Source organism: Amphibalanus amphitrite, unplaced genomic scaffold (genome assembly GCF_019059575.1).
Source record: "Amphibalanus amphitrite isolate SeventyFive unplaced genomic scaffold, NRLGWU_Aamphi_draft 000013F_arrow, whole genome shotgun sequence".
Lineage (NCBI taxonomy): Eukaryota > Metazoa > Arthropoda > Thecostraca > Balanomorpha > Balanidae > Amphibalanus > Amphibalanus amphitrite.
In genome coordinates, this window is record NW_024881509.1 from 872,383 (window position 1) to 897,000 (window position 24,618).

Consider the following 24,618-nt stretch of genomic DNA (forward strand, 5'->3'; position numbering starts at 1 on the left):
TTAAGGAAATATTCGTCATACGGGCATGTTATACTTCTGGCTTGATGCGGTGCACAAAACCATGTTCTTCCACATACGCAGCAGTTCTTGCTTCAAAGACTTATATGCTGACGGTGCACGATAGGTATACCTACTGGGTATACCTACCTCATGCATTTACCACATCCATTCGGAAATATGCACTCGGAATTGTCTCCAGTCAATAGTATTAATTACGTGACCGTAATAAATACTAATGATTCCAGAAACTTCCGAATGGATGTGGTGTATGCATTCATTGATTATATAACCCATCAGTATTTCGTTTCTTGTCAGCGCAAGCCTTTGAGCATGAGCAATAACTGATGCCAGTCATGGTTTTGTGCACCACTTCCAGCCAAAAAATAACCTGTCCGTATAGAAAATATTTTCTGAATCAGTATCGTGGCAATTGAAAACGAACGCGAATCGTAAGTTCTTAAGGTTATCAAGTATCAACGCAAGCAAAGCGATTGTAAGGAAGAGCAAGTTCGAACAGAGCGTTAGTACACTTACTTGTTGACAATTTGTAAGCTAGCAATGCCCAGTCAAAGGCTAGGCTAGTTCATCAACAAACCAGGGATTGGTGAACCGACAAGGAAACGACTATGCCTATCCAGAAGTTTGGTAGGACCACAAGGCCCAGACTAGTACTCAACAAGGTGACGCCTATGCGAATTGGAACCAAACTTGTAGACAAACTGTTAGTTTGTTGGCCAACAAGCCTGGGGTTGGTGAATCGACAAGGTATCGACAAGGTGACGCCTATGCGAATTGGAACCAAACTTGTAGACAAACTGTTAGTTTGGTGGCCAACAAACCTGGGGTTGGTGAATCGACAAGGTATCGACAAGGTGACGCCTATGCGAATTGGAACCAAACTTGTAACAAGGAGCCAACTTGTAGATTTGGTTTACAGTGTACTATAAACGAATGATCCATGATCTTTCCTAGGTGTGACGCTACAGAGAAACACATGTTCTACTCCGCGAGCGCTGGTCTGCCGAGCCAGTTGAACCAGACCTTTGGCTATTTCTTCGGAACCCTTCAGCGCCAGGTCATTCGTTCCGACATGTAACACTACAAAGGGCGCTGCAGGAGGCTCCCCACAGACGCTTTGTTTTATCTGCTCAGTTTTGGCCCCTGATACTGACCGAAAGGTGACGTTTGCTCGGTGGTTGTTCTTTTTCAGGTGATGGACATTAGAATCACCGACGATCATTATGTCTCGGCTCTTACTGCCTCTGTTGTCGTGAGAAGGTCTGTCGCTATTTCGATTTAGGTCTCGCGGCCGTCCTTGGTATTCTCGCAGAGTCTCGTTTTCCCCGTAGGTGCTGTAGGTAGTCGTAGGTGCAGCTGAATGAACGTCACGATGGAGAAGTGAGTCAACAGTGCGCTTCATTTCCAGAAGGTCACTAGATACTTTGTCCAACTTAAGCTGAGTCAGCCTTATCGCCTCCATGACATCCATCAGGTTAACTGATACGAAAGACGGTCCAGGAATCGGCTCCATCACTGTGTCGCCAGGATGTTGTGCAGGGCGTCTCTGGGGACTTTTGTTGTCGGATGTCATCACTGTGTCACCAGGATGTTGTGCAGGGCATCTCTGGGTACTTTTGTTGTCGGAAATAACAGCTGGCGCTGCTGTTACAGCGGCTGGCGTAGCGGCTGCTGTTACAGCGGTTGGCGAGGCGTTTGCTGTTACAGCTGCCGGTGCAGCAGTCGCTGTTACGGCGGCTGGCGCAGCGGTTACTGTTACAGCGCCTGGCGCAGCGGCCGGTGTTTCAACGGCTGGCGCAGGACGGTCGGGCTGTGGTCGTGCTACTGCTCGGGACCGTAGCGAGATGCTGTCGAATGGTTTATCGCGTAGAGTGCTATCTTCTTTTGTTGTGTCCTCTACAGATCCACGTGCGAAAGCAGGTATGTCCGAAATATTTTCTATGGTCGGCGGCCCAGGATTTAGCTCTATATCTCCGGCTAGTAAAAGTAAAAGTAAAGTGAGATACAGTTTGCGGTTGTCGTACTTTGGATGACGTTTGCAGGGTACCGGGCGCGGAAGCAGCGGCAAATACTGTGCGCGCACCTTACAGCCGCACCAAGGCGAGTATTTTATAGCCTCTTCTGTTCTTAGTACTGCAGAAAGTATCACTGCTGCAAGTACAGGGTGGGGCAGCATAATCGGGAACGCTTTTTAGGCCCTTGTCACGTGGATGCACGATACTTTTATGATAACTTAGGTCAACATAATGAATCGCCCAAGAGTTGTGCGTCGTGTGACATGACTGGGCCCATGAGCATGACACCTCGTGGAAATGAGCAACAAAAAAGGTCGGCAGTGCTCGCAGCCCTCTGCGCGCGCCGCACCCCTCTGGAGATTTCAACGTTCTTAAACATACCCAAGAGCACTGTGTACGCCATCAGAAAACGTCATGCTGCCAAACTCAGACATCTGGAGCTGAATGGTGGCGGTGGCGATGGGCCAGGTCAGCTCAGCTATGCGTTGGCGGGCAGGAAAACCCGGACCGGTCCGGGAAGGAAGAGAAAGTCCGCTCTCATCAGGAGGGTCAAGAAGATCATCTCATTGAACCCCTACAAATCAATGAGAAAGATCGCCCAGCAGGTCAACGTCTCATCAAGGACACTGAGAAGGATTGTGCATGAGGACTTAGGCCTGAAGTCCTACGTACTTCGCGTGAAACAATTCCTAAATGAGGAAATGAAGAGTAAACGCGTGGGTCTCGGAAAGAAGCTTTTGAACTCATTGAAGAAGAATGCAAAGGACAAGATTCGGATCTTCAGTGACGAAAAACTTTTTACCACTGATCAGAAGACCAACAGAAGGAATGACAGATACATAGGGGATGACATCGACAAGGTGCCTGTGGTCATGCGTAGCAAACATCCCACTGGGGTGATGGTTCTAGGAGCGATCTCGAGCATGGGGCACGTGATGCCCCCCTTCTTCTTTGAACCTGGAGAAATGGTTACCTCGGATGTGTACATCCGCGCTCTAGAGACTCACGTCAAGCCGTGGATAGAAAGGGTCACAGAAGGTTCACCATACGTGTTTCAGCAGGACTCGGCCCCTGCTCATACTGCAAGGAGGACGCAAGAATGGTGTGTAAGGCACCTCCAGTTGGTGTGGACCAAAGACTTCTGGCCCCCCAACTCTCCCGATTTAAATCCGATGGATTATTATATGTGGAGCGTTGTTGAATCGAAGGTCAACGAACACCCTGCCACCAGCAGAGACACTCTTCGGCGTAAGATTGCAGCAGTAATGAGAGGAATGGACAAGCAGGAGGTTGCACGTGCGTGCGCGTGCTTCCGGAGACGCCTAGAGAGGGTCATCGACGCGGAGGGCGATCACATCGAGTGACTTGTAGGGAAAGGGTGACAGAGTGGTGCTATGCTGCTAGAACGGTCCTTGGAGCTGTATTTTTAAATACACGACCAGATGAATTCGTCCGATATTTTTTCCCGATTATGCTGCCCCACCCTGTAATATGCAGGAGAACACTTTTCCGAACATGGCTTGGCAACGTAACTTGCTGACGAAATATGTGCCAATAGATGTCACTAGTATCGCCCCGGACTGTGACAACCTCCCCGAGAGGGCCGTCTCTTCAAAGTCACGAGCGATGGGCAAAAGTTGCTGGTAATCCTGAGCTCCTGATACTTCTAAATCCAAAAATATTACAAAACATGCATTTTTGGAAAGCTGTTAACAGTAGATATCTTCACTTACTTTACTGTTCCGTGCGGCCCGTAGCTGTGCACGCTTCCGAAAATGTTTGGTATACAGTATAAATTATCAACACTACTGTCCGTCCATATATGATGAGTTCAAAGATGCGCGTCATACCTTGTCACGCCTCGCCGCAAATGTCGAAGGTACTTCTGTAGCCATTTAAATCACGGTTCTGCGACACCTGAGCGAGCGTCATTTCAGCGAACGACATTTGAGCGAAGCCTTTTCAGCGATTATCAATTTAAGCGATTGACTTTTTCAGCGATTGTCAAGCCGGCGAATTCAATGACAGCGATGATCAGCTTAAGCGAGGACCAGAATAAGCGAAACCAGGTTGAGCGAATATATGGAGGTCAATGGGGACCAATTAAGCGAACACAGTTACAGCGAAACCGAACGCGACGGAAGTCAATCATTTGCTACTTTTCGGGAATTCTTGCCCTTGGAATAGGTACCCGCTTGGTGTCATGCTTCAAGCTGCGCGCGGCAAATTAAAAATTTGCTTTTAAGCTTGGAAACCACAAAAATATCTGGCCTCATTCTGCAACCTTGATCTGGAAATGTGGAACGTGAGAGAAAGGACGATGGAAGGAATGCCAAGGACCAATAATAAACTCGATGGATGGCACAGGGGGATCCAGTCTATGTTTCAGGGACCTCACCCAAATATCTGGAAATTCGTACGTTGATTGGGGCAAGAACAAATTTTACAACATGGCGAACTGATCTGATTCAAATTCAAGCGGGGGAATTTCGCAAAAATCAGCACAAGCAATATGAATATCTGAGCAAACGTTTGGTCATCATTATTGGCAAACGGCGGGGGGAGGGTGAAATCGAACCGCCGGATTTTTTTTTTTAGAAATGTGGCATTAAATTTGGAGCTTAATGTCTGAACTTTGAACGTGACATCCGCCATCCAGTTCCGGATAACCATGAAAAGTTCCGGAAACATTCTTTGTACGTACGCTCGCAAAAAAAAAATACACCGTTACGGTACGATGAAGTGTTTCGCTGAAATGACAGTCGCTCAAACTGTAGTCGACGAAAAAGATGTCGCTGAAACATAGCTTTCGCTTAAATTGATAATCGCTATATTTGATAATCGCTAAATTTGATATTCGCTTAGTTGCCAGTCGCTGAAAATGGTTCGCTCAAATGACGCTCGCTCAAATGACACTCGCCAAAGTCGCTCGCACCGTTAAATCACTTTTGTGGCATTAAATTTAAATTTTGCTTTGTCCTCTCGCTAATAGTGACACATTTCTTTCTCCAGAACCACAGCAATGGTTATAACTGCTCAAAATTCTAGAACTTATCTGAGCGTCTTGCTGGCTTCCTTGACGTCTTGCTTGAGCCTTGTAGTATGGTGCGACCCCCACCACGGTGCGTCGCTCTCATCGTGCCACAGTGCTGCTGGACGGCTGCCATCTGGCGGGCCTTACCCAGCATGTTGAGCAGCCCACTCGTGGACCGAACTTTCTGGACCTGGTGCTGTCTAATGGCCAAGCCATTACGGCTTCGGTGCGCGATGGAGTGTTTTCGTCTGACCACAGGGAGGTGGTGTGTGACATCAGTGCGGTGCGGGGACCTGTCCCGCTGGTGACGAGGATCTCAGCGCTCAACTACAGACGCGCCGACTGGGACGGACTGCGTACGGCACTGAGACTCGTCCCGTGGAGCATGCTGGACAACTTGCCCGTCGATGACGCCACCACCCTCTTCTACGAGCTCCTCAACTCTGCCATCACTGATCACGTCCCAGTGGTCCATCTGAAGCGCCGCCAGCCACCATGGTTTGACCGAGAGCTTCGGACGGCGCTGAGTGAGAAGGAGGCAGCTCACCGAAGAATGAAGCGCACCAGGACTCCCGAGACAGAGGCGGCGTTCAGTGGCAAACGTAGGATTTTTAAAAAACTCGCTAGCTCTAAGTTTTATGAATACCTGAAGAATCTCACCGATGATCTTAAAACCAACCCTAAGCGTTTTTGGTCGTATGTAAAAACCGTCAAAGGTAGAAACAGTGAAATCCCACCACTTGTAAACGGCAACGAGAAAGTAGCGGACGACACTGCCAAAGCAGAGTTGTTAAACCATGCTTTTGCTTGTAAGTTTGCACACACGTCTGTCAGCGATGTACCTCAAGCGCCTGTATATGACCTGAACCCACTGCGGGAATTACATGTATCGTCGGAGAACATCAGGAACATTCTCAAGAGCATGAACCCTGGAAAAGCGTGCGGTCCTGATAATGTCAGCGCTCGTGTCATTAGAGAGTGTTCTGACGAGTTGGCGGCGCCGCTGGCGATACTGTGCAGGCTGTCTTTTGACCAGGGCGTATTTCCCAAGGTGTGGAAGCGTGCAAACATTGTGCCGATCCATAAGAAAGGTACAAAAAGCTCACCGCTCAACTACCGCTCCGTATCGCTACTGTCGATGCTTGGGAAAGTGGTGGAACGTATTGTTTGTGAGGTTCTGTACGCACATGTAAAGCCTGTTCTGTCAAACCGACAGCACGGGTTCATGCTGGGCCGCTCTTGTGCATCGAACCTGCTCACAATGCTGAACGCTGCCTGGAACAACATCACTGCTGGTTCTCAAACTGATGTGATTTATACAGACTTTAGTTCGGCCTTCCAAAGTGTTAACCACAAACTACTTCTTCACAAACTCAAAAATTCATATCAAATTTCAGGCAAAGCTTTTGCATGGTTTGAGTCGTACCTTTCGGAAAGAGAACAGCGCGTTGTTGTGAAGGGCAAGTGTTCGCAGTGGGCGTCGGCACCGTCAGGCACCCCGGAGGGCGGACTAATTTTCCCGTTACTGTTCGCCTGCTTCATTAACGACTTACCTGACTGCGTGAAAACTGATTGTGTGCTATTCGCCGACGATGTCAAGCTGTATGGCAAGGTAGACTGTCCTGCTGATGCGGACTTCTTACAGCGGCAGTTGGACAGTTTGCATCGTTGGTCTACACTATGGAGACTCACACTAAACCCGGCCAAGTGTAAAGTGTTAACGTTAACACTTCGGCATGCTCCAACTGTCGGTGTGTACACTGTGGGAGGCGAGCAGTTGGAGAGAGTTGGTGTGATGCGAGACCTGGGTGTGTACCTTGATGAGAAGCTAACATTTGGTGAACATGTAGATGTTACTGTTCGTAAGGCTAACAGGGCGCTAGGCGTGCTCATGCGATCATTCCAAACTGGCAAGCGTGGCAGGTCACTCCGTGAGTGCAATGTAAAGGCTGTGCTGGCTTCATACTGCGCAAATGTTCGTTCCATTTTCGAGTTCGCAGGCGTGGTGTGGGGAGGGGCGGCAGAGACGCACATGAAACGCATTGAGCGCGTTCAGCATAAGTTTTTGATGTGGCTGAGCGGTAGATGTCGAGACACAGACGTGTCCCTTGAGTACGACGCCCTGATGAAGCGCTTCCACATGGCCCCCCTCGCAGCGCGGCGTGAACAGCATGACATCATGTTCATCCGCAACATTCACCGTCATGCTGTGGACTCGTCATACCTGTTGGAACAGTTTCCGCTGGCAGTGCCTCCTCGCCCGCTCCGGAATAGGACGCTGTTCCATGTGCCGTATGCTCGGGTCAACACGGTCAGAAATAGTCCATTCTGTCGCTTGCCGAAGCTTTGTAACGCGTTTCTCGACCGAAACCGGGCCATTGACATATGGAACCACAGCGCTCTGAACTTCAAAAAGCATGTGATCACCTATGTGCGCGAGAAGTAGACCAACAGAGGTGTGTTTGTGTCGATATTGTGTCTGTTTTGCATTGTTATTCACCTTGCTGCGTTTGTGTGTTTTTATTCTGATGACTTTGTCTATAAATGGGTCATCTTACCCGTGGATGATATGCTAAATAAACTAAACTAAACTAAACTAAACTCAAAAATGCCACAACATTTCTATTGCCAGAATCGTGTTCCTCTCGCCGAGACGCGTCGAATGAACTACAATTAACTTGAAAATTTGACCTCAGGTCAAGGTCATGGTCAAGGTCTTTCCGGTCACCTGACCGGAAAAGGTCATGTTGCATATCATTCGATGCGTCTCAACAAGAAAAACACAATGAGGCCATTTCCAGCGTCCTATCTCTTCCCAATCGAGAGTTATTGGCAAAAATATGTTTGTAGCCTCAAATGACCTCGGATGACCTTTCTAGAGGCTATCAGCAAAAAAGACACCTTGGTCGTCACGGGTGGTCCAAATCATTGTGATTCTGAAATATTTGGGCTGTTCCTATGCGTACACACGGATCTAGAGGCATTTTCATTTTTCTCCATTGACTTATAATTGTAAGGCCACGCCACTGACCTGTCCTTAGGTCACGAATATAAAAACCCGAGATATACGAATTGTAGGCGCCCATGACATCATGCAATCCACCAAGTTCAAAACCTTTCTGACAAACACTGCAGACTGGACATGATTGCAAACTATTTTAGGCTTGGTCAGTTAACTTGACCTGGTGAGTGGTGACCTGACCTGACATGACCTGGGGTCAAAAATTTCACACATTGTCCAACATTGATGCACAAAAAGCTACTCCAAGCGGCGCGGCGCTACGCGCCGTGGTTTTTTATTCACACGCAAAAAACGCGACAGGGTGGTAACATGCCCCCCCCCACTGGGGCGAGGGATAATGAGCTTGGGATGTGAAAAATAAGACGTGAAATTGTAAAAACACATTTTACCAAAATTTATTGAAGGATTCAAATTGAGCTGGGTGCAAAATGATCTGGTGCCGGATCCCGGATTTCGTCAAGGGGGGAGGACATACTGTATTGTGGTGCCCCCTTGCATTTGGTGCCTATTGCATTTGGTGCCCCTCCCCCCTAAAAAAGTCCACGGATTTCGGCCACTTACTCAGGGGGATGGTGCCCCTGAGACCTCGGGATGGTGCCCCTGAGACCTTGGGATGGTGCCCCTGAGCACTGGCGGATCCAAGGGGGGGGGGCAACCGGGCCAAAATCAGGTTTAGGGGGGGCCAAAATGGGATTTGGCCCCCCTTTCTGCAACTGATTTCGTCCCTGTAAAATCGCCTCTGGGACGCGATCGGCAAACATGCATGCTAGACAAACTACTCAGTGCGTCGTCCTCACAACTCACGTGAATACCTACCTAGCTGCTTCCTGAAGTGTATGGACAGCAGCAAGCCGTCAGTTTAGCAACAGACTGGGATACGCTGACTTTGCCCTCGCAGGCCAAGCTAATCACACTGAACAGTGAACTCGAATCCTGTCTCAAAAGTCTGGTAATTCTCTATCCACTGAATTCAGTCATCCAAAGGATCAATGAATGTTACATACGTATAGTCGGTCAAATATGTATCTTTCCCGGCCGCCAAGTGGCGCTACGGTCTGGATTCGATAGTTGGCTGAGCCCACACCCCAGCTGCCCTGCCCTGTGACGTCACGCGCGGGGGGCGGAGCTACACAGCGGCCGGCTGGAGAGTGACCGCAGACCAGCACTGGACGGCCTCGCCGCCGGGTGCTCCGGCGGGTCTGGCCGGGAGAGGCGAGCAAGCGGATGCGTTAGGAATCTAACGAATGTGAGGGCAGCGCGATGGTCTAATGATGGCTGTGCTTTCATGCGCCGTGTAAATTGTAGACTGAGTGCTATGAGCTATCAAAGGATTATCTGGTGTTTCAACAGGGGTCGCTGACCTAAAAATTAAGATGGTTGCTCTTGATACGATCGAATGCTTGGTGATATGATGATTAGCGCAAGAGAAATATTTAATCGAATTATGACCGGTTATTTTTTGATAAAGCAAAAACTTTTTTCATTTTTTTTTGGCATTAACGGGCAAGCGTTAAGCCATATCTACTGAAAATCTTAACCTGCGCCGGGCCGGGGGGGGGGGCGATTTGCGCCCCCCCAGGTTTTTCGCAGATAGCCGAAAAACGGCGGCGTGCAGCGCCACCAAATTTTGCATACCTGTTTTTCCATCTATTGCGCATACTGTGTGCGAATTTTGACCTTATATGACTTAAGGTCAGGTCAACAGGTCGGTTTGAGTGACCTAACGTCACAAAAAGTTTGAACTTGCACCAAAGCTACAACTGTTGACCGATCGATATGAAACTTTCAGGAGTTAGTAAGGGTGACAATATCCACAAAATGTATGTCTCGGATTTTTTTTTATCTATGACCTGAGGTCAGGTCAATCTCACAACCTCCCCATTATAAGTCAATGGGATAAATTTCAACTTCATCTGAATGCCACCCGATCCACACAATATATTCAGGATCAAGGTGTTGCAGGTCCCTGGTGGTCATTCTACCGAAAGATGTCACCGGTGACCTTTGGAAGGTGTCGCTAGGTCATCCGAGGTCACCTGAGGTCACCAGCGGGGGTTTTCTGCAATAACTTTTGAGTGAATAGAAATAGAGACTCCGTTCGACGTTTATCATGTTTGTCTGATCAATGCGGATCGAATGATATGCAACATGACCTATTTCAGTCAGGTCATGACCTTGACCTTAGGTCAAATTTTCAACTTGACCTTTCGAGGTCACATGATATAGCTTTCGATGCGCTTTGACAAGCTAAGAACGATGACGTTCGAATCGATCCTTTATCTTGTCTGGATCAAAAGCTATTTAAGAAAAAGTATCAGAAGTAAAAACGTTTTTTATCGCTCTTTCGAACGCCGCCTACCGCTTGTCTCTACGACGCTCAGGAGTCGAGTTAGACGGGGGGGGGGCGTAAAACCGCCCCCTCCTAAAACCGCCTGTTGTGTTACAGATAGAGCATCGGCCCGGCGCAGATTAAACGTTTTCCTTGATTTTTTTGTCGTTTCATAATGATATATTTTATAAAATTTTAATATCATTATATCAAAAATAGGTAAATGTATTAATAGCGCTATGGCATCGCGAGAAATCTGCAAGGCCAGCCTAGTCATGACGACCAGCCGGCCACTCGCTAAGCAACCTAAAATAACTTTACCTATTGAAAGAAAATATACATGAAGTCGCGTTATGGTGGTATTTTCCGGTAAATATGCAACTACCAGCGAAATATTTCGTAGCGTTTCAATTCGGTAACGTGTAACATTTAGTCTGTATATTTATAGTATCTGTGTTTCAGGTAAATAATTGGCGATACGGTTTGATATCGTTGCTTACAACCAATGGACGGGTCGTGGATGCACACGAATAAACAAAGTTCAACATGATCCGGTAGGTGTCTATTCAACCATAGACGACGAAACGTTTGTAAATGGCTAAAATCAAACTGATGCCGAACATAAAAAACAACAAACTGATGATAATTTATCTAAAACAACAGTCAACATCTCCAAACGTAAACTTCTTCTTCACGTCGCTTGAAGCTCCACTCCATGGATGACATCAGTCACCTGTAACAAAACCTGCTTTAGAAAGACAAGAAATCATGGGCGGATCCAGAGGGGTGCCAGGGGTGCCAACATCGGTCATCAGGGTGCCAAAACTGAGTTTGGCACCCCTTTTTGCTCCTCAGACCTGCATACACATATGCAGTTCTTGTAGAGACTCCGGACTTTGGCACCCTTTTGGCACCCTCCCCCTTTGGAAATGGCTGGATACGCCTCTGCAAGAAATTAAAACGCACCACCTTATTCATATTATGCTAGGTGAAGTCCGTTTTTTCTTATATTTTACCCTCACTTCAAGATACACAGATAACAAAGCACGATACTTTACATGGTAACTTACAACAGTGGCGGCGGAAGCGCGGGGGCAGCGGGGGCATTTGCCCCCGTAAAATTCTGGCGAGGGGCGCCTGGCTTTTCTGCAAGAGGACGGACCAAATAAGAGTTATCGTGTGATTGCAGATAAATGCGTCAATTTTTTAAGGGCGACTCTCTGTGAGGGGCGCTAATTTTCCTGTGCCCCCGCACCCCAAAATACCTTCCGCCGCCACTGACTTACAACCACAAAATTAAAATAAAGCCAAGGCTTGATTTTCCAAAAGTGTCTTTTCATCGGTCACGACATGGTCCGTGCTTTATTTACAACACATCTTGGAGTGAGGATCAAAGATGTGAAAAAACAGACTATAGTAACAATGTTTGGTGACAATGTTACAATGGTGACAATCCCTCCATATGCGTTATAGGATGCTGAAATGGCATGTGCGGGCGAGAGTTAACCATATAAACATCTTACACAAACTACTGACATATGTGTGCACAGGCATTGCTTGCACACTTTCAACAGTTGTGCAATTTATTACTTAGGTTTCTGAACTGCAGCTGAAGTTCTAAATTACCTAACTTAAACATGGGCTGTTTAAAGGGTTGTTCTATATTTTCTTTATACTCACACCTCTTTTCACCTAGGGCCTCAGATGGTCGCTCCTCCTGCGTCGAGGACGTCTTGCAGCCGCCCTGGCATAGACGCCGCCAGATTCTCGAACATCAACGGGCGGGACCTCAGCTCCTCCCACTTGAGTTCCACGCGGCGCCACAGTTGGTCGGCAGTTAGGTCTCGAAGGCCGCCCTCCTCTCCCAGCTCCCGGGCCATGACAGCCCAAACGTTCTCAATCACGTTTAGATCGGGACTTTTCGGGGCCCATTCCAGCGCTGTCACCTGTAGGTAATGAATCATTTTATCATTTGTGATGAGAATATCGCCCGTGCAGTGGCTTACTAAGCAATCATATCTATACAAAGTAGCCTAATACTTTCACGATAGTTGTTTCCATACTTATGCCAAAAGAACATGAGAAGGAGTGGGTGAGCGAGAAAGAGAGAGAGAGAGAGAGAGAGAGAGAGAGAGAGAGAGAGAGAGAGAGAGAGAGAGAGAGAGAGAGAGAGAGAGAGAGACGCATGCGCACACTCTATGCATTCTACTACGCATGAACTTACTTGGCCTTCGTGGTCTTGAAACCAGTTTTTAGTGATGGTGGCGGTGTGCTGCGGGGCATTATCTTGAACAATGACGTGAGGGTGGTCACCCCGCATCTCCTCGAGCGTAGGGAGAAGGACCTGTAATGAGCAATAAACAACATCATGCAGTGTATCCGAAAAGCAAACACCTTCCATGCAGCAGCTTGAATTATGCATTTCAAATGTCAAACTATTCGTATTCTCTGCTCTAATCTGATGGCATCTGTTTTATCGAAACAGTTCGATGCCGACATATTGGTTACTCTCCAATTCCCAATAAAAAAAAAACATGACGGTTGTTCACTTTCAAATACACTGCATTCACTGCATTCAAGATCAGGGATGCGGAGCCGTGCACATCTGAGTCGGCTAAGGCTCCGGTTTCGAGTGAAATCTAAAAACGGCTCCGGCTCCGGCTTCGGGTAAAATCTAGCGGCTCTGGTGGCTCCAGCTCCGGCTCCGGCTTCAGATATGCGTGCCGGCACACTAAAGAACATTCGAGGTGTCTGTGAGAGGCATTTGGGCCCCGTCAAACACGGCTGCCAGGCTCTATGGTATCTATAGATCATATGACATTAAATAACAGGCGTCAATTTCGTTGTCTAATTTATATATACCTATTATTCATCTCTGTTGGAGCCGGAACCGACCGTTTTCTCGGCTTCTATCCGCATCCCTGTTCAATAAACATTTCGTATACACCACGGCCATGTTTTTTTTTTTGTTGATGGCACCAATACTAATTTAAATATGAAGGGCTATGTATTCAAAACATGCAAACGCGTTTCCATACAAGATCGTCTTTAGTGCGTTACCTGTATTTGAATACAGAATACATTTAACACCACCACGAAATGTAGGTATTTATATTTAAATAGGTATTGGTGTCATCAACATCCATCATGAACTCACAACAACATGCGCTTTGCGTTTTTTTTTTGCTGTTGTTTATTTGCAGTTATGTATCACCTCATCGAGTATCTCCACGTAGCTGGCGGCCGTGTGTCTGCCTGTGATGCGATGGATTTCACCTGGTCCGAATCCATCGACCCACGCCCACGCGTGGACTGTCAGACGTCCACTGCTGTCCTTCACTCTCCTGAACTCCTCTGAGTGGCGCAGTCCCTTAGGCCTGAAAAATAGATGTCACAGCTACGGTATAAGTTGCAGTTGAACACAGATGTGCGGTGAAAGGTGTCTCCGCTAATAGCTGACTAGCACAGAGTAAAAATGTTGATACCTATAGCTAGACTCTAGTGCGTCGTATGTGCGCGCTAAGTAGCACAGCAGCCCGTTTACTCGAATGATTCTTGTGCGTTATTATAGTCCAATCTAATGTTCAGTAATGCTGACTAGGCGTGAAACACTTATTCATATCCAGAGCGAGAGGGAGCGAGAAAGGGAAAGTGCAATCCATTTTATTACCTTCGAACGTAAAGTTTCCCAGCCTGGTCAGTACGGAATGTCTTCTCGTCCGTAAAAGCGACTTGTTTCCAGTAGTCCGGAGGTTTTGCCAGGTGCTCTTGCGCAAAGAGAACGCGGTTGGCCTTGTTGGCCTCCGTTAGGCGCAGAGTAGGTGCCGCTTTATAAGTTCTGAGTCCTCCCTTCCTCAGCCGGTTAGCTATGGAAGTCGGGTGCAGGTGACCGCCACCCGCAGCTGCTCCTACGTCACGCACTGCCATAAAAGGCTGCTCCTTTGCCAGCTACAAAACAAAACGATTCAAGTGATTAAAGGAAACTTTCCGCTTTTTGTTTTGTCAGGGGCGTCGTCGACGGGGAGGGGAGTCGGAGGGGTCCTGAGTCAGGACTCCTGACCCCCACTTAAACTAAAAAACTGATTTGCCCGTTTTGTGAGTGGCTTCGACCTCCCCCCCCCCACACACATACACACTTTCGACCACGATAATTGATACAAAAATATTTTTTTAACCCGCGCCGGGCCGGGGGGCGGTTTTACGCCCCCCCCCCTTCAGGTTTTTCGCAGACAGCGGGAAAACGGCGGCGCGCAGCGCCGCCAAATTTTGTATAGCTTTTCTCCTAACATTTGCGCATAGTGTGTGAAAAATTTTGACCCTATGTGACCTTATGTCAGGTCACCAGGTCAGTTTGAGTGACCCAATCTCACAAAAAGTTTGATCTTACACCAAAGCTACAACTGTTGAGCGATCGATATGAAACTTTCAGGAGTTAGTGAAGGTGATTTCCACAAAAAGTATATCTCAGATTTTTTATATCTGTGATCTGAGCTCAGGTCAATCTCACGACCTCACCATTATGTGTATATAAGTCAATGGGAGAAATTTCAACTTCCTCTGAAGTCACCCGATCCACTCAATATGCTCAGGATCATGGTATTACAGGTCCCTGATGGTCATTTTACCGAAAAATGTCACCGGTGACCTTTGGAAAGTGTCCCTAGGTCATCCGAGGTCACCTGTTAGGGTGTTAGGGCAAGTATTGGCCATCGTTTGGTGCAAGAAACTTGAACAGGTCAGGTCAGGTCACGAAGCTATGACGTCATAAGAGGAACAGCGTCCGGTGCTATTTCTGAAAAGCGCGCGAATCACTATTTTGCTAATTCTGGTCACCTCAGTGGGAATATGGAGCAATATTAGCTTCTATAGGGAGCAAATTGACCTCCCAAATCCAAAAATACAATCAGATTTCAAAATTTTAAATTTTGATTTTTCGAATTTCTGCCGGCGACTGTAACCTTGCCGACTTCCGGTGCTCCCAACGCGCCATTTTTAGAGCTAGAATACATACCAAACGATAGAGAATTGATCAAGGAACACGATGGTGAAGGTTTCAAGTTGATATCTCCTACCATTTTGCCGCAATCGCCGCGGAAAGTTGAAAAGTCGATTTTCCGAAAAATTGACCTTTGACCCGTCAAAAGTAGGTCAAATGTTGACCTGGGACCAAAAATCATACCACCAATCGCGAGATCTCGTTGAGAGCAATCCGTTGTTCTTTTCCGCTAAGCTCTACGACGCTCCATTCTCAAACGCCAGGGGGGGTCGCACCAACCCCCCCCCCCGCATGGGCGAGGATGGCAAAACGCCGTTTACGGGCGAGGGTTAAAACAACCAACAACTTGACCGAACGTGGTTAAATATGCGTGAATTTAGCGCGGAACACGGCGAATCGGCGGATTCGGCCGTGACGTGACATCGCACATGAGGTCACATCTCGGGAACCAAAAGACGCAGGGACTTCAATTGTTCAGCTAAGCCAGAGAAAGAATGAAAAAACAGATATTCCAAATTTCAAATATCTAGCTCGAAAGACATAGCGTGCACCAATGAAAAATATGGATATGGAAACCATTCCCCTTTCCAATTCCCATGTGCGACCGAGGGATAAAAGCAATTGTAATCAGACATGTTCGTGGATCCCAAAAATGGATCTGGAGATCTGATCCCATGGATCTGGATCCGAGATCATATGGGATCATAGATCCGAGTCTCCGTTTTGTCGAGAGACCCACTCGGATCATGGATCCGGCGTTCGGTTTCGTTGAGAGATCCACTGGGATCACAGATCCCAAGCTCCCCAACCTGCTATCATCCAAGAACAAGATAGCAGGTTCAAGATCGTGATTCATTGCAATGTGTGACTAATGATGCCTAATTTCAAGCTTAAATTGGTTAATTAACCGTTATTAACAGTTATAAGTGTCAAAAACTGCTTTTGTCGAGAGATCCACTCGGATCATGGATCCGACCTTTGGTTTCGTCGAGAGATCCACTGGGATCATAGATCCGACCTTCGCTTTCATCCAGAGATCCGTTGGGATCATGGATCCATGATTCCATTTTGCCACGGGATTCACCGAGATCATAGATCCACTGTTGGGATCCAAGAACATGTCTGATTGTAACGCACAAATTATCTTACTTACCTCCACCATGGCTTGATCCTGTTCATCACTGGTGGTTCTTGGCCGTCCAGACTTATGCCTTGGCTCCATGCCGGGCTCTCCTTCTGCAGCGAATCTGTTTAACCATTTCCGGATCGTTATTGGCGTTCTGCCAACTTGATGTGCGATTTCTGCAACCGTTCTACCCTCATCACTCAACTGAATAATTCTCCCCTTTTCAAAAACGGTGCAGTGATACGGCATCTCAAACCTAGAGCGACTACACTCAAGTTCAACGGTCTCCACTCTCCAATTCAGATACCTATCGAAACCTTTCCGCGACCCGGTGCTGTGGCTCAATCAGTGGGCCAGCTGGCCGCAGACCATACCCGCAGGGCATGAACCTTTGACCATATTAGGTCAACACGCCGTGGCCCCAGCCCGCTCGCCAGGTCCGCGCTCATTGGCCGACGCGGCAACCGCACAACCTGTCCCCTCCCCTCCGTAGTACTCGCAGCGGCCGGCGGATTCAGCCAAGTTACCGACCTGCCCAGCGTAGGGAGGGCCGGCCGGGAAAGATACATATTTGACCGACTATACGTGTCCTATTTTATCCAAAATGACTCCTCACAAACCACTTTGGACATAGTAAAATGCCACCTTCCGAGGCTTACGTAGATAGGTATTTCCAGTGATGCATCTGTATTGTATTTGTATTGTATTGAACAATCATGAGCGATCCACATTCTCAAAGTGCGTGGCGATTACTGCTCATCTATTTGACCCAAGACCAACAAATAAGTTTTAATGCGCGTTGCCCCCAAAATATATCTGACATATGCTCTTCTCATTTGTTTCATTGAAGCCAACGCTTAGAGATACTTGTCCGGGCTTCTGATGGTATTTCCAGGGTTGCTCAAAAATTGGCCCAAAATATTTACCGAACCGAGACCATGCGCGAGACGATGAACACTAATCCAGTCTCAGAAGTGTGTTTTTCTCAGACACACTATTGGCCCTCCGAAGTGTCATGCGTTCCCGGGCCCCCGGATAGGACGAGTGTCGTGCCTTTGAAGCCGTTATGGGACATCGTCATGGCTGTTGGAACAGCGTCCCAAAATTACATTTTAGCTTGAGTGTCAGAGGCATGGGTGGCAAACCCGCCCGGCCACCCCGGCCGTGACCGGGATAACTTTCAGGTTACCCCGACTAACGAGACTTCTGTTCAAATTTTTCATCGCGGAGCCCGACAAGTTTGATCAAACAGAGTAAATGCTTTTTAAGGGCCGTTATCGTAAGATGACACTGCATTAGCATCACAAGACATGTCTAGAGTAGTATCAGTGATAAAGAAGAGTATCAAGAAAGAGATGCTGGGGCTCAAGGCTCCCCAAACTTAACCCGCGCCAGGGCCGGGTGGTGGCCCTATCGTAGCACGTTGAGTCGAGAGGTGGGCGTTTCGGGTGGGCGTTTCACGTCCCTTCTAATTCGGATACTGGACTACGTGGCCAGGAGCTAAATGCCGTTTGAAAGAGCGTCAAATGTAATCGGAGACATTCGGTCATGTTTTAGGCAAGCTCAGTGGTAGAATCACCACCATCAAAAGTCTAATTTCTGCGACTTTAGCATTCACATAGCAGAGACTCGATATCCGAGCAGATAAAATCATCTCATCCATCAGCTCCTTTTCTGAAATTACGACCCATCATTGCTCCCAAACGTGGCAAGCCAACCCAGCCTGTTGACCGAACTCCAAATGACTTCAATCGGTATTTCACATCGATAGGAATCGACACACGAGATGAGGTTATAGCTAATTTCAATCAATCCGGTCTTCTCTCCGAACGCGCCTGCCGCGTGTTAACTCTGGAGCGATGACCGTCGTTCCTATCACTATTCAGCATCTTAAACGCATTACTTTAGCTCTACCAAACAAACCATCGCCAATTCATGATGATATACCCATCAAAATTTTTAAACTCGCTTTTAATCTCATTGGCCGGGTATTGCTCCGAATCATTAACAAGTCATTTGCCTCGGAAACTGTGCCATCCTCATGGAAAACATCAATCGTCACTTCTTTTTAAGAAAGATGATCCGTCTGTATGCTCAAATTTTAGACCTATAACTCAAGTCCCCAGCATTTGTAAAATAGTAAAGAAAGCAGTTCATGATCAACTAACATTCTATTTTACTGAACAGCATTTATTCAGCGATGATCAGCATGGTTTTCGGGCGAAACACTCAACTTGCACTGCACTATTAACGATTACCGATGAAATTCTAAATGGAATGAACAACTCAGAAATAACACTTTTGACCTTGATCGATCTTAGTCGATGTTTTGACGTGGTAGATCATGTTAAACTCTTAGAAAAATTACAACTTCACCAAATTTCCACTGGCTGGTTTAGGAGCTATCTGGAGGCCGACATGTACAACGTGTAAAAAATTGGGGAAAGCTTAGCTGACCCCCTGCCTATCACAATAGGTACTTTATTGTATTGTATTGTATTGTATTGAACAATCATGAGCGAGCCACATTCTGAAAGTGCGTGGCGATTACTGCTCAGAATCCGTATCCGCGGTTACTAATCTAAACATTCACAGCATTCATACATTCACTCACGTCAAAGCACGGACAGAGACACTTTCGTAGTACCACAGGTACAACTCACCCACCCACCAACCCGTTGGTCAGCGACGATCAGTTGATGCCCCGTCCACTATCGCAGCTTTAACAGATCGGGCAAAGGGGGCGGGGGAAAGCTGCGACAGCTGAGTTGGGAGACTGTTGAGTAGAGCTGCGGCTCGATAGGCGAACCGCCGCCCACCCGTTTCCAGCCGTGGTCGCGGAAGGTGAAAGAGGTGGTCTTGCCTGGAGTGTCTCTCCCGGACAGCGCTGTTTGTGACGAACATGGTTGCCAATTCCTCGGGTTCGCCGCGCTGAATGACTTTGTGGGCGATAACAAGGGTTTGGTAATCAGCCATATGACGCGGGGACAACCACCCGAGCTTTTTTTCGCAGGTCAGAGACATGGGCAAATTTACGGCGACCGAAAATGACTCTAGCAGCGAAGTTCAATTTTTTTTGGAGACGATCGAAATTTTTTGGGACCCATTGCCATACACTGAGAGGCAGTACTGGATGCGTGAGATAACGAGTGCTGTCACGAGCGTTCTAATGATGCCATCCGGGAGACTGGCGCGCATGGGAGAGACCGATCAATTCAATAGTCCCGTACACCGTTAGGCGGCATGGGCGGACATCGATAGCAGCGCCTCTATCGGTCACTATGGAAAGCTGGGCTGTAGGCGACGATATACCGGCTGAGTTGTCACACGTGGAATAGGTTTATAGCCATCCGTCTTGTGAAAAAGTTGAACTTTTGCCTTTAATATTTCTACATGCAATTTTAGAAGTGTCTTCACATGGATTACAAAACCGTTTAGATTATTGTATTCACTTCAAGCCTTCCCTATTGTTCTTGATGATGCGGGAACTATTTCTAATTAGTGTTTCTAGCTCAGTAAAAGAACATACTGTGCAAACGATGAAAAAAGCATAAATGGAAGATTTTAAATGCAATTTTCTCTAACAATCAATGGTAAATTCTCTACATATCAAGGAAAAGGTGCATGCTATTTGATAATTTAAAGTTCTTGGGGCCAGTTATTTTCTTCTTTTCTTACGTCGCCCCAATGGCCGCGAATACACTTGTGATAACGCCTATCGCCGGCGGCTGAGTTCGGAGACGTGAGCGTCCCAGGATAGAGTACTGTCAAAAGTGACGCCAAGATTCCCCACCTGCGCGCACGGCTGCAACGCTGCGTCACGGAACGATACCCTGAAATCTGGCAATTTGCGTAAATTTTGACGACTGCCGAAGACAATGAGCTGTGTTTTACTGGCGTTGACCTTCAGGGCGTTAGCGCAGAACCACTCGTTTATCGGGGTTACATGAGCACAGTAAATACGCATTTAGCCGCTAATTCGAATTAGGAACGCATTACCGACTGATGTAGCCACCTGCTAGTACGAATCGGCGATCCGATCCGCGGTTACATGAGCAAGGCAAATACGTATCACGATCGGATTCACCGCTAATGCGAATCAGGAGCGTACTACCGACTCATGTATCCACCTGCTAATACGAATCGGCGGTCCGAACAAAATCCGCAGGGAAAGAGGCTTAGAAGCGAATAGGACCAAGGTACGTATTACAGGAACTATTTCTTTCCAAAAAGAAACATTAAAATGCAAAATAATTGGTATTTTTTTCATTTGTTTCTTTTGAAATAATAATTAAAAAAAATATCTCGGTATTTTGTCAAGTTTTCAAAAACAAATACCTATAGTGAAAACCAAAAAGAAAATATCAAAGTACTTTCAGTTGAAACATTTTTCTGACAGCACTACAGACGAATCAAGAGATGCAAGTGCTCAATGAGTCAAAGCAAGACAACTTTATGTTTAACTTTTTTTGTTAAGTTAATTGAGAATGTTTTGAGCAGATTAAATGCAAAAAAGACATAAGATATTAAGTTTTTAATTCAGTCACCTCTATTGCTACGGAAGTGCGCCACATTTGTATGCTATTCCGTTTGTAATGCGCATCGGGCCGAGAGCCAAACTAGATCCGTTTGACGTCACTGATACGAATTTGCTCATGTAGTCGGTGCACTGAATGCGTTCTTGGGGAGCTGATGCGAATTAGCGTAGTGCGTATTTGGAACGGATCGCTCATTTAACCGAGGCACACGATTCGGGCCGTATTTCACAAGAACTATTCTTTGCTGACTGGAAGCGTCAAAATGCAAAATACTAAGCATTTTTTTATTGGCTGACTCGTAGAAAATAGCAAAAAGAAAAATGTTGGTATTTTGGTTTAGTCTTTGCATGTGAAATAAAATGAATGAAATATTATGATAGATAATTTTTTTCTGACCACCCTGCTGTCGCTGCATGGCGAATCAGTGCCCACTGAATTAAAATAAGAAAACTTTGTTTTCATTTTTTGATTTCATGTTAATTTTAAATGTTTTTGAGCCTATCAAATGATATAAGTATTTAAAATTTAGTTCAGTCGTCCCGGTAAATGCCGCAACTGCGCCATGACTGTACGCTAATCCTATTCCGTTTGTGATACGAATTACCGGCCGTCGAGGAGTCAGCCCGGGTGAGCCAAATAAGATCCGTTTGACGTAGATAAAACGAATTAGTCCCATGTAACCGGTGCCGTAGATACGTTTGTGGGGAGCTGATGCGCATTAGCGTAGTGCGTATTTGGAACGGATCGCTCATGTAACCCCGGTAATAGAGTGACGCGAGCGAAACCTCCATGCGCGAGATGAGAACTCCAAGGTCCCTGGCAGGACCGTTAACCAATACTTGGGTGTCGTCGGCATATTGAAAGACTACTGCATCACCCGCGTACAGCGATAAGTTGTTAGAGAAGATGGTGAAAAGTAACGGCCCTAACGCAGAGCCCTGGAAGACACCCATGGTATTAGGAAGAGGCCGAGACAGCACTCTACTTCCGGACCCATTTTTCAACGACACGCTCTGGGTGTGTCCATGAAGATAGGCGGCGAACCAAGAAATTTCGATACCGTGCAGCATAAGTTTTTGCATCAGAAGCTCGTGGTCTATCACGTCGAAACATTTACTAAGATCAAGAAGGCATAGCATTGAGATCTCACCCCTGTCGGTGGCGGCCAGGATGCGTTCAGTGACGGACAACAATGCGGTTTCAGTACACTGAAAACTAAAATGATTCCGGGGGGTGATATTAGGAGAATGGTCTAAAACGAAACCCCAATTATTCCCATAATATACTTCAAGTAGCACCTTTTTGGCCTTAGATACCCCTAATATCCCAACATTATTACCGTAATATGCCTGTTGGATGGCTAAGTGGAATCAAAATGATTATCTGGTTATGCCTCCATTATTCTTACGAAATGCCTAGTGTATTCCCCTTGATTCTCCTCTATGCCCCTTTGATGCCCCCATAGCATAGTTCGGATGCTCCGTCTAAACCCGATCTGTGCTCCTTTGATGCTATTTATATACCCCATTGATGCTCCTTTGATGCTTACTATAAACCCCATTGATGCTCCTTTGATGCTCTCTATATACCCCATTGATGCTCCTTTGATGCTCTCTACATACCCCATTGATGCTCTCTATATACCCCATTGATGCTGATTTGATGCTCTCTATACACCACATTGATGCTCCTTTGATGCTCTCTATATACCCCATTGATGCTTCGTTCCGCAGTGGCGGATCAAGGGATGGGCTCGCGGGGCCATGTTATTCCTCGTGAGATCCCCATGAGATACCTAGCGCACTGATTTCTTTACCCACACGAAGGTAAGAGACGCCATTTATGTAACCACCTTCGCCCTTCCTCTGAATTTCCTGGATCCGCCCATGCCATCGACGCTCAGCCACACCAACAGCAACCACGATACGCTTGTGTTCATAAGAAAAACGTACTGTATTGATTGGAAAGACAACTGCCTCTGCATTCATTTCAAAATCACAGCTTCCTAGCTGCCAAGAGACATTCAATTTGTACTATCCATATTAAACATACGTCACGCACACGCCTCATATAACAAATGCCATATCACATGTTGAGATCCAGGCTGTAAAAAACACATGACACACGAGAAGCGCCGCTGGCTCTTCTACGATGACCGTCCCCTCTTACGAAGGAGTCGCATAACAACCGGTGCCCCTTCAAATGGCGTGGTTTTTCCCACCTTTGCTACACAACGAAAGTTGAGCGTGTGGCTCCTACGAGTTCCCCCTCCCTGACCTCAAGAAAGTCCGACAACGTAGCCCAGGGGCTGCCACAGGATGTCAACAGGCCCGCCCATGCCGCTTGTGACCCCTTTCCCTGTGGGGCGGGCCATCACGTCCGTCTCCATCATCTCCGTCTATCACTCCGTGTCCACTCCGCCCCTGGGCTTACCTCACTGCGCGGGCACACTATGCTGTCAGCACCGACAGATTTTTCAGCGCGTCCGCCGTCGCTGTTGACTCTGCCGGCAGCCCCATGATGTCGTGGACGATGAACCACATCGTGGAGCGCGATGCACTGGACACTTTCTGGTTGAAGACGTAGTGGGCGACCCCGAAGAGAAGGAGTGCCTCTTCAAGGCACTGGGCGCTGGCCACCACTGTTTCTTCGGCCACGATGTCGAAACTCGTCTCCCGCTCGTGTATCAGGGGACGTGTCATCGTCGTAAGCTCAGTAAGGCTCAATTCCAGCCTAAAAATGGCACCACTCGCAACTACACAGCACCCAACACCGCTCTTCACTGATCACCGGAAATGGCGGAGAAAAATGGCGGACCTTTGGCGCGTTCCTGATGCTTCCAACGAAGGATCATTGAGGAATAATATGGTTCTACTCGGGTGATATCAAGAGTATTTTGAAAGAATCAGGCAAAGGAAGCATAACAGAAGAATATGAAAGCATCTCAAGGGAATATGAGCCTCCCTGTGATTCCGGCAAGATACCCTCTGGGCAATGAAAGGGTATATTGCAAGAATAGATAGAGAATCATAAAGGCATAACTATCAGCGACTGGGGTATCAACAGCATCTTATACGCACGGAATCATGCAGAATCATTTGGGGTATCAATGGCATAATATGGTTCTCACAGGGTGATATCAAGAGCTTATTAAGAGAATCAATAATTCATGGAGGACGAGGGAATATCATGGGAATATGAAGCCAGTTGCGATTCCATGAATATACCCCATAAGTATAATGTAGAGATCAAAAGGGAATAATTGGGGTATAGACTTCAATGATCAGGGCATCAGGAGATTCATTTTGGTTTTCAGTGTAGAGTGCCGGGGGCGGAAGCCGTGCTGTGAGGATGCCAGAAGGTGATTGTGAGAGAGGTAGATGTAGAGCTGCTGATGGACAATGCGCTCAACCACTTTCATGATTACAGGAACCAGGGAAATGGGCCGGAAGTTTGCGGGATCTGAAGGATTGCCGGATTTGAACAGAGGGTTAACTATGGAATGTTTCCATGAATCGGGGATATCGGATTGAATGGAGC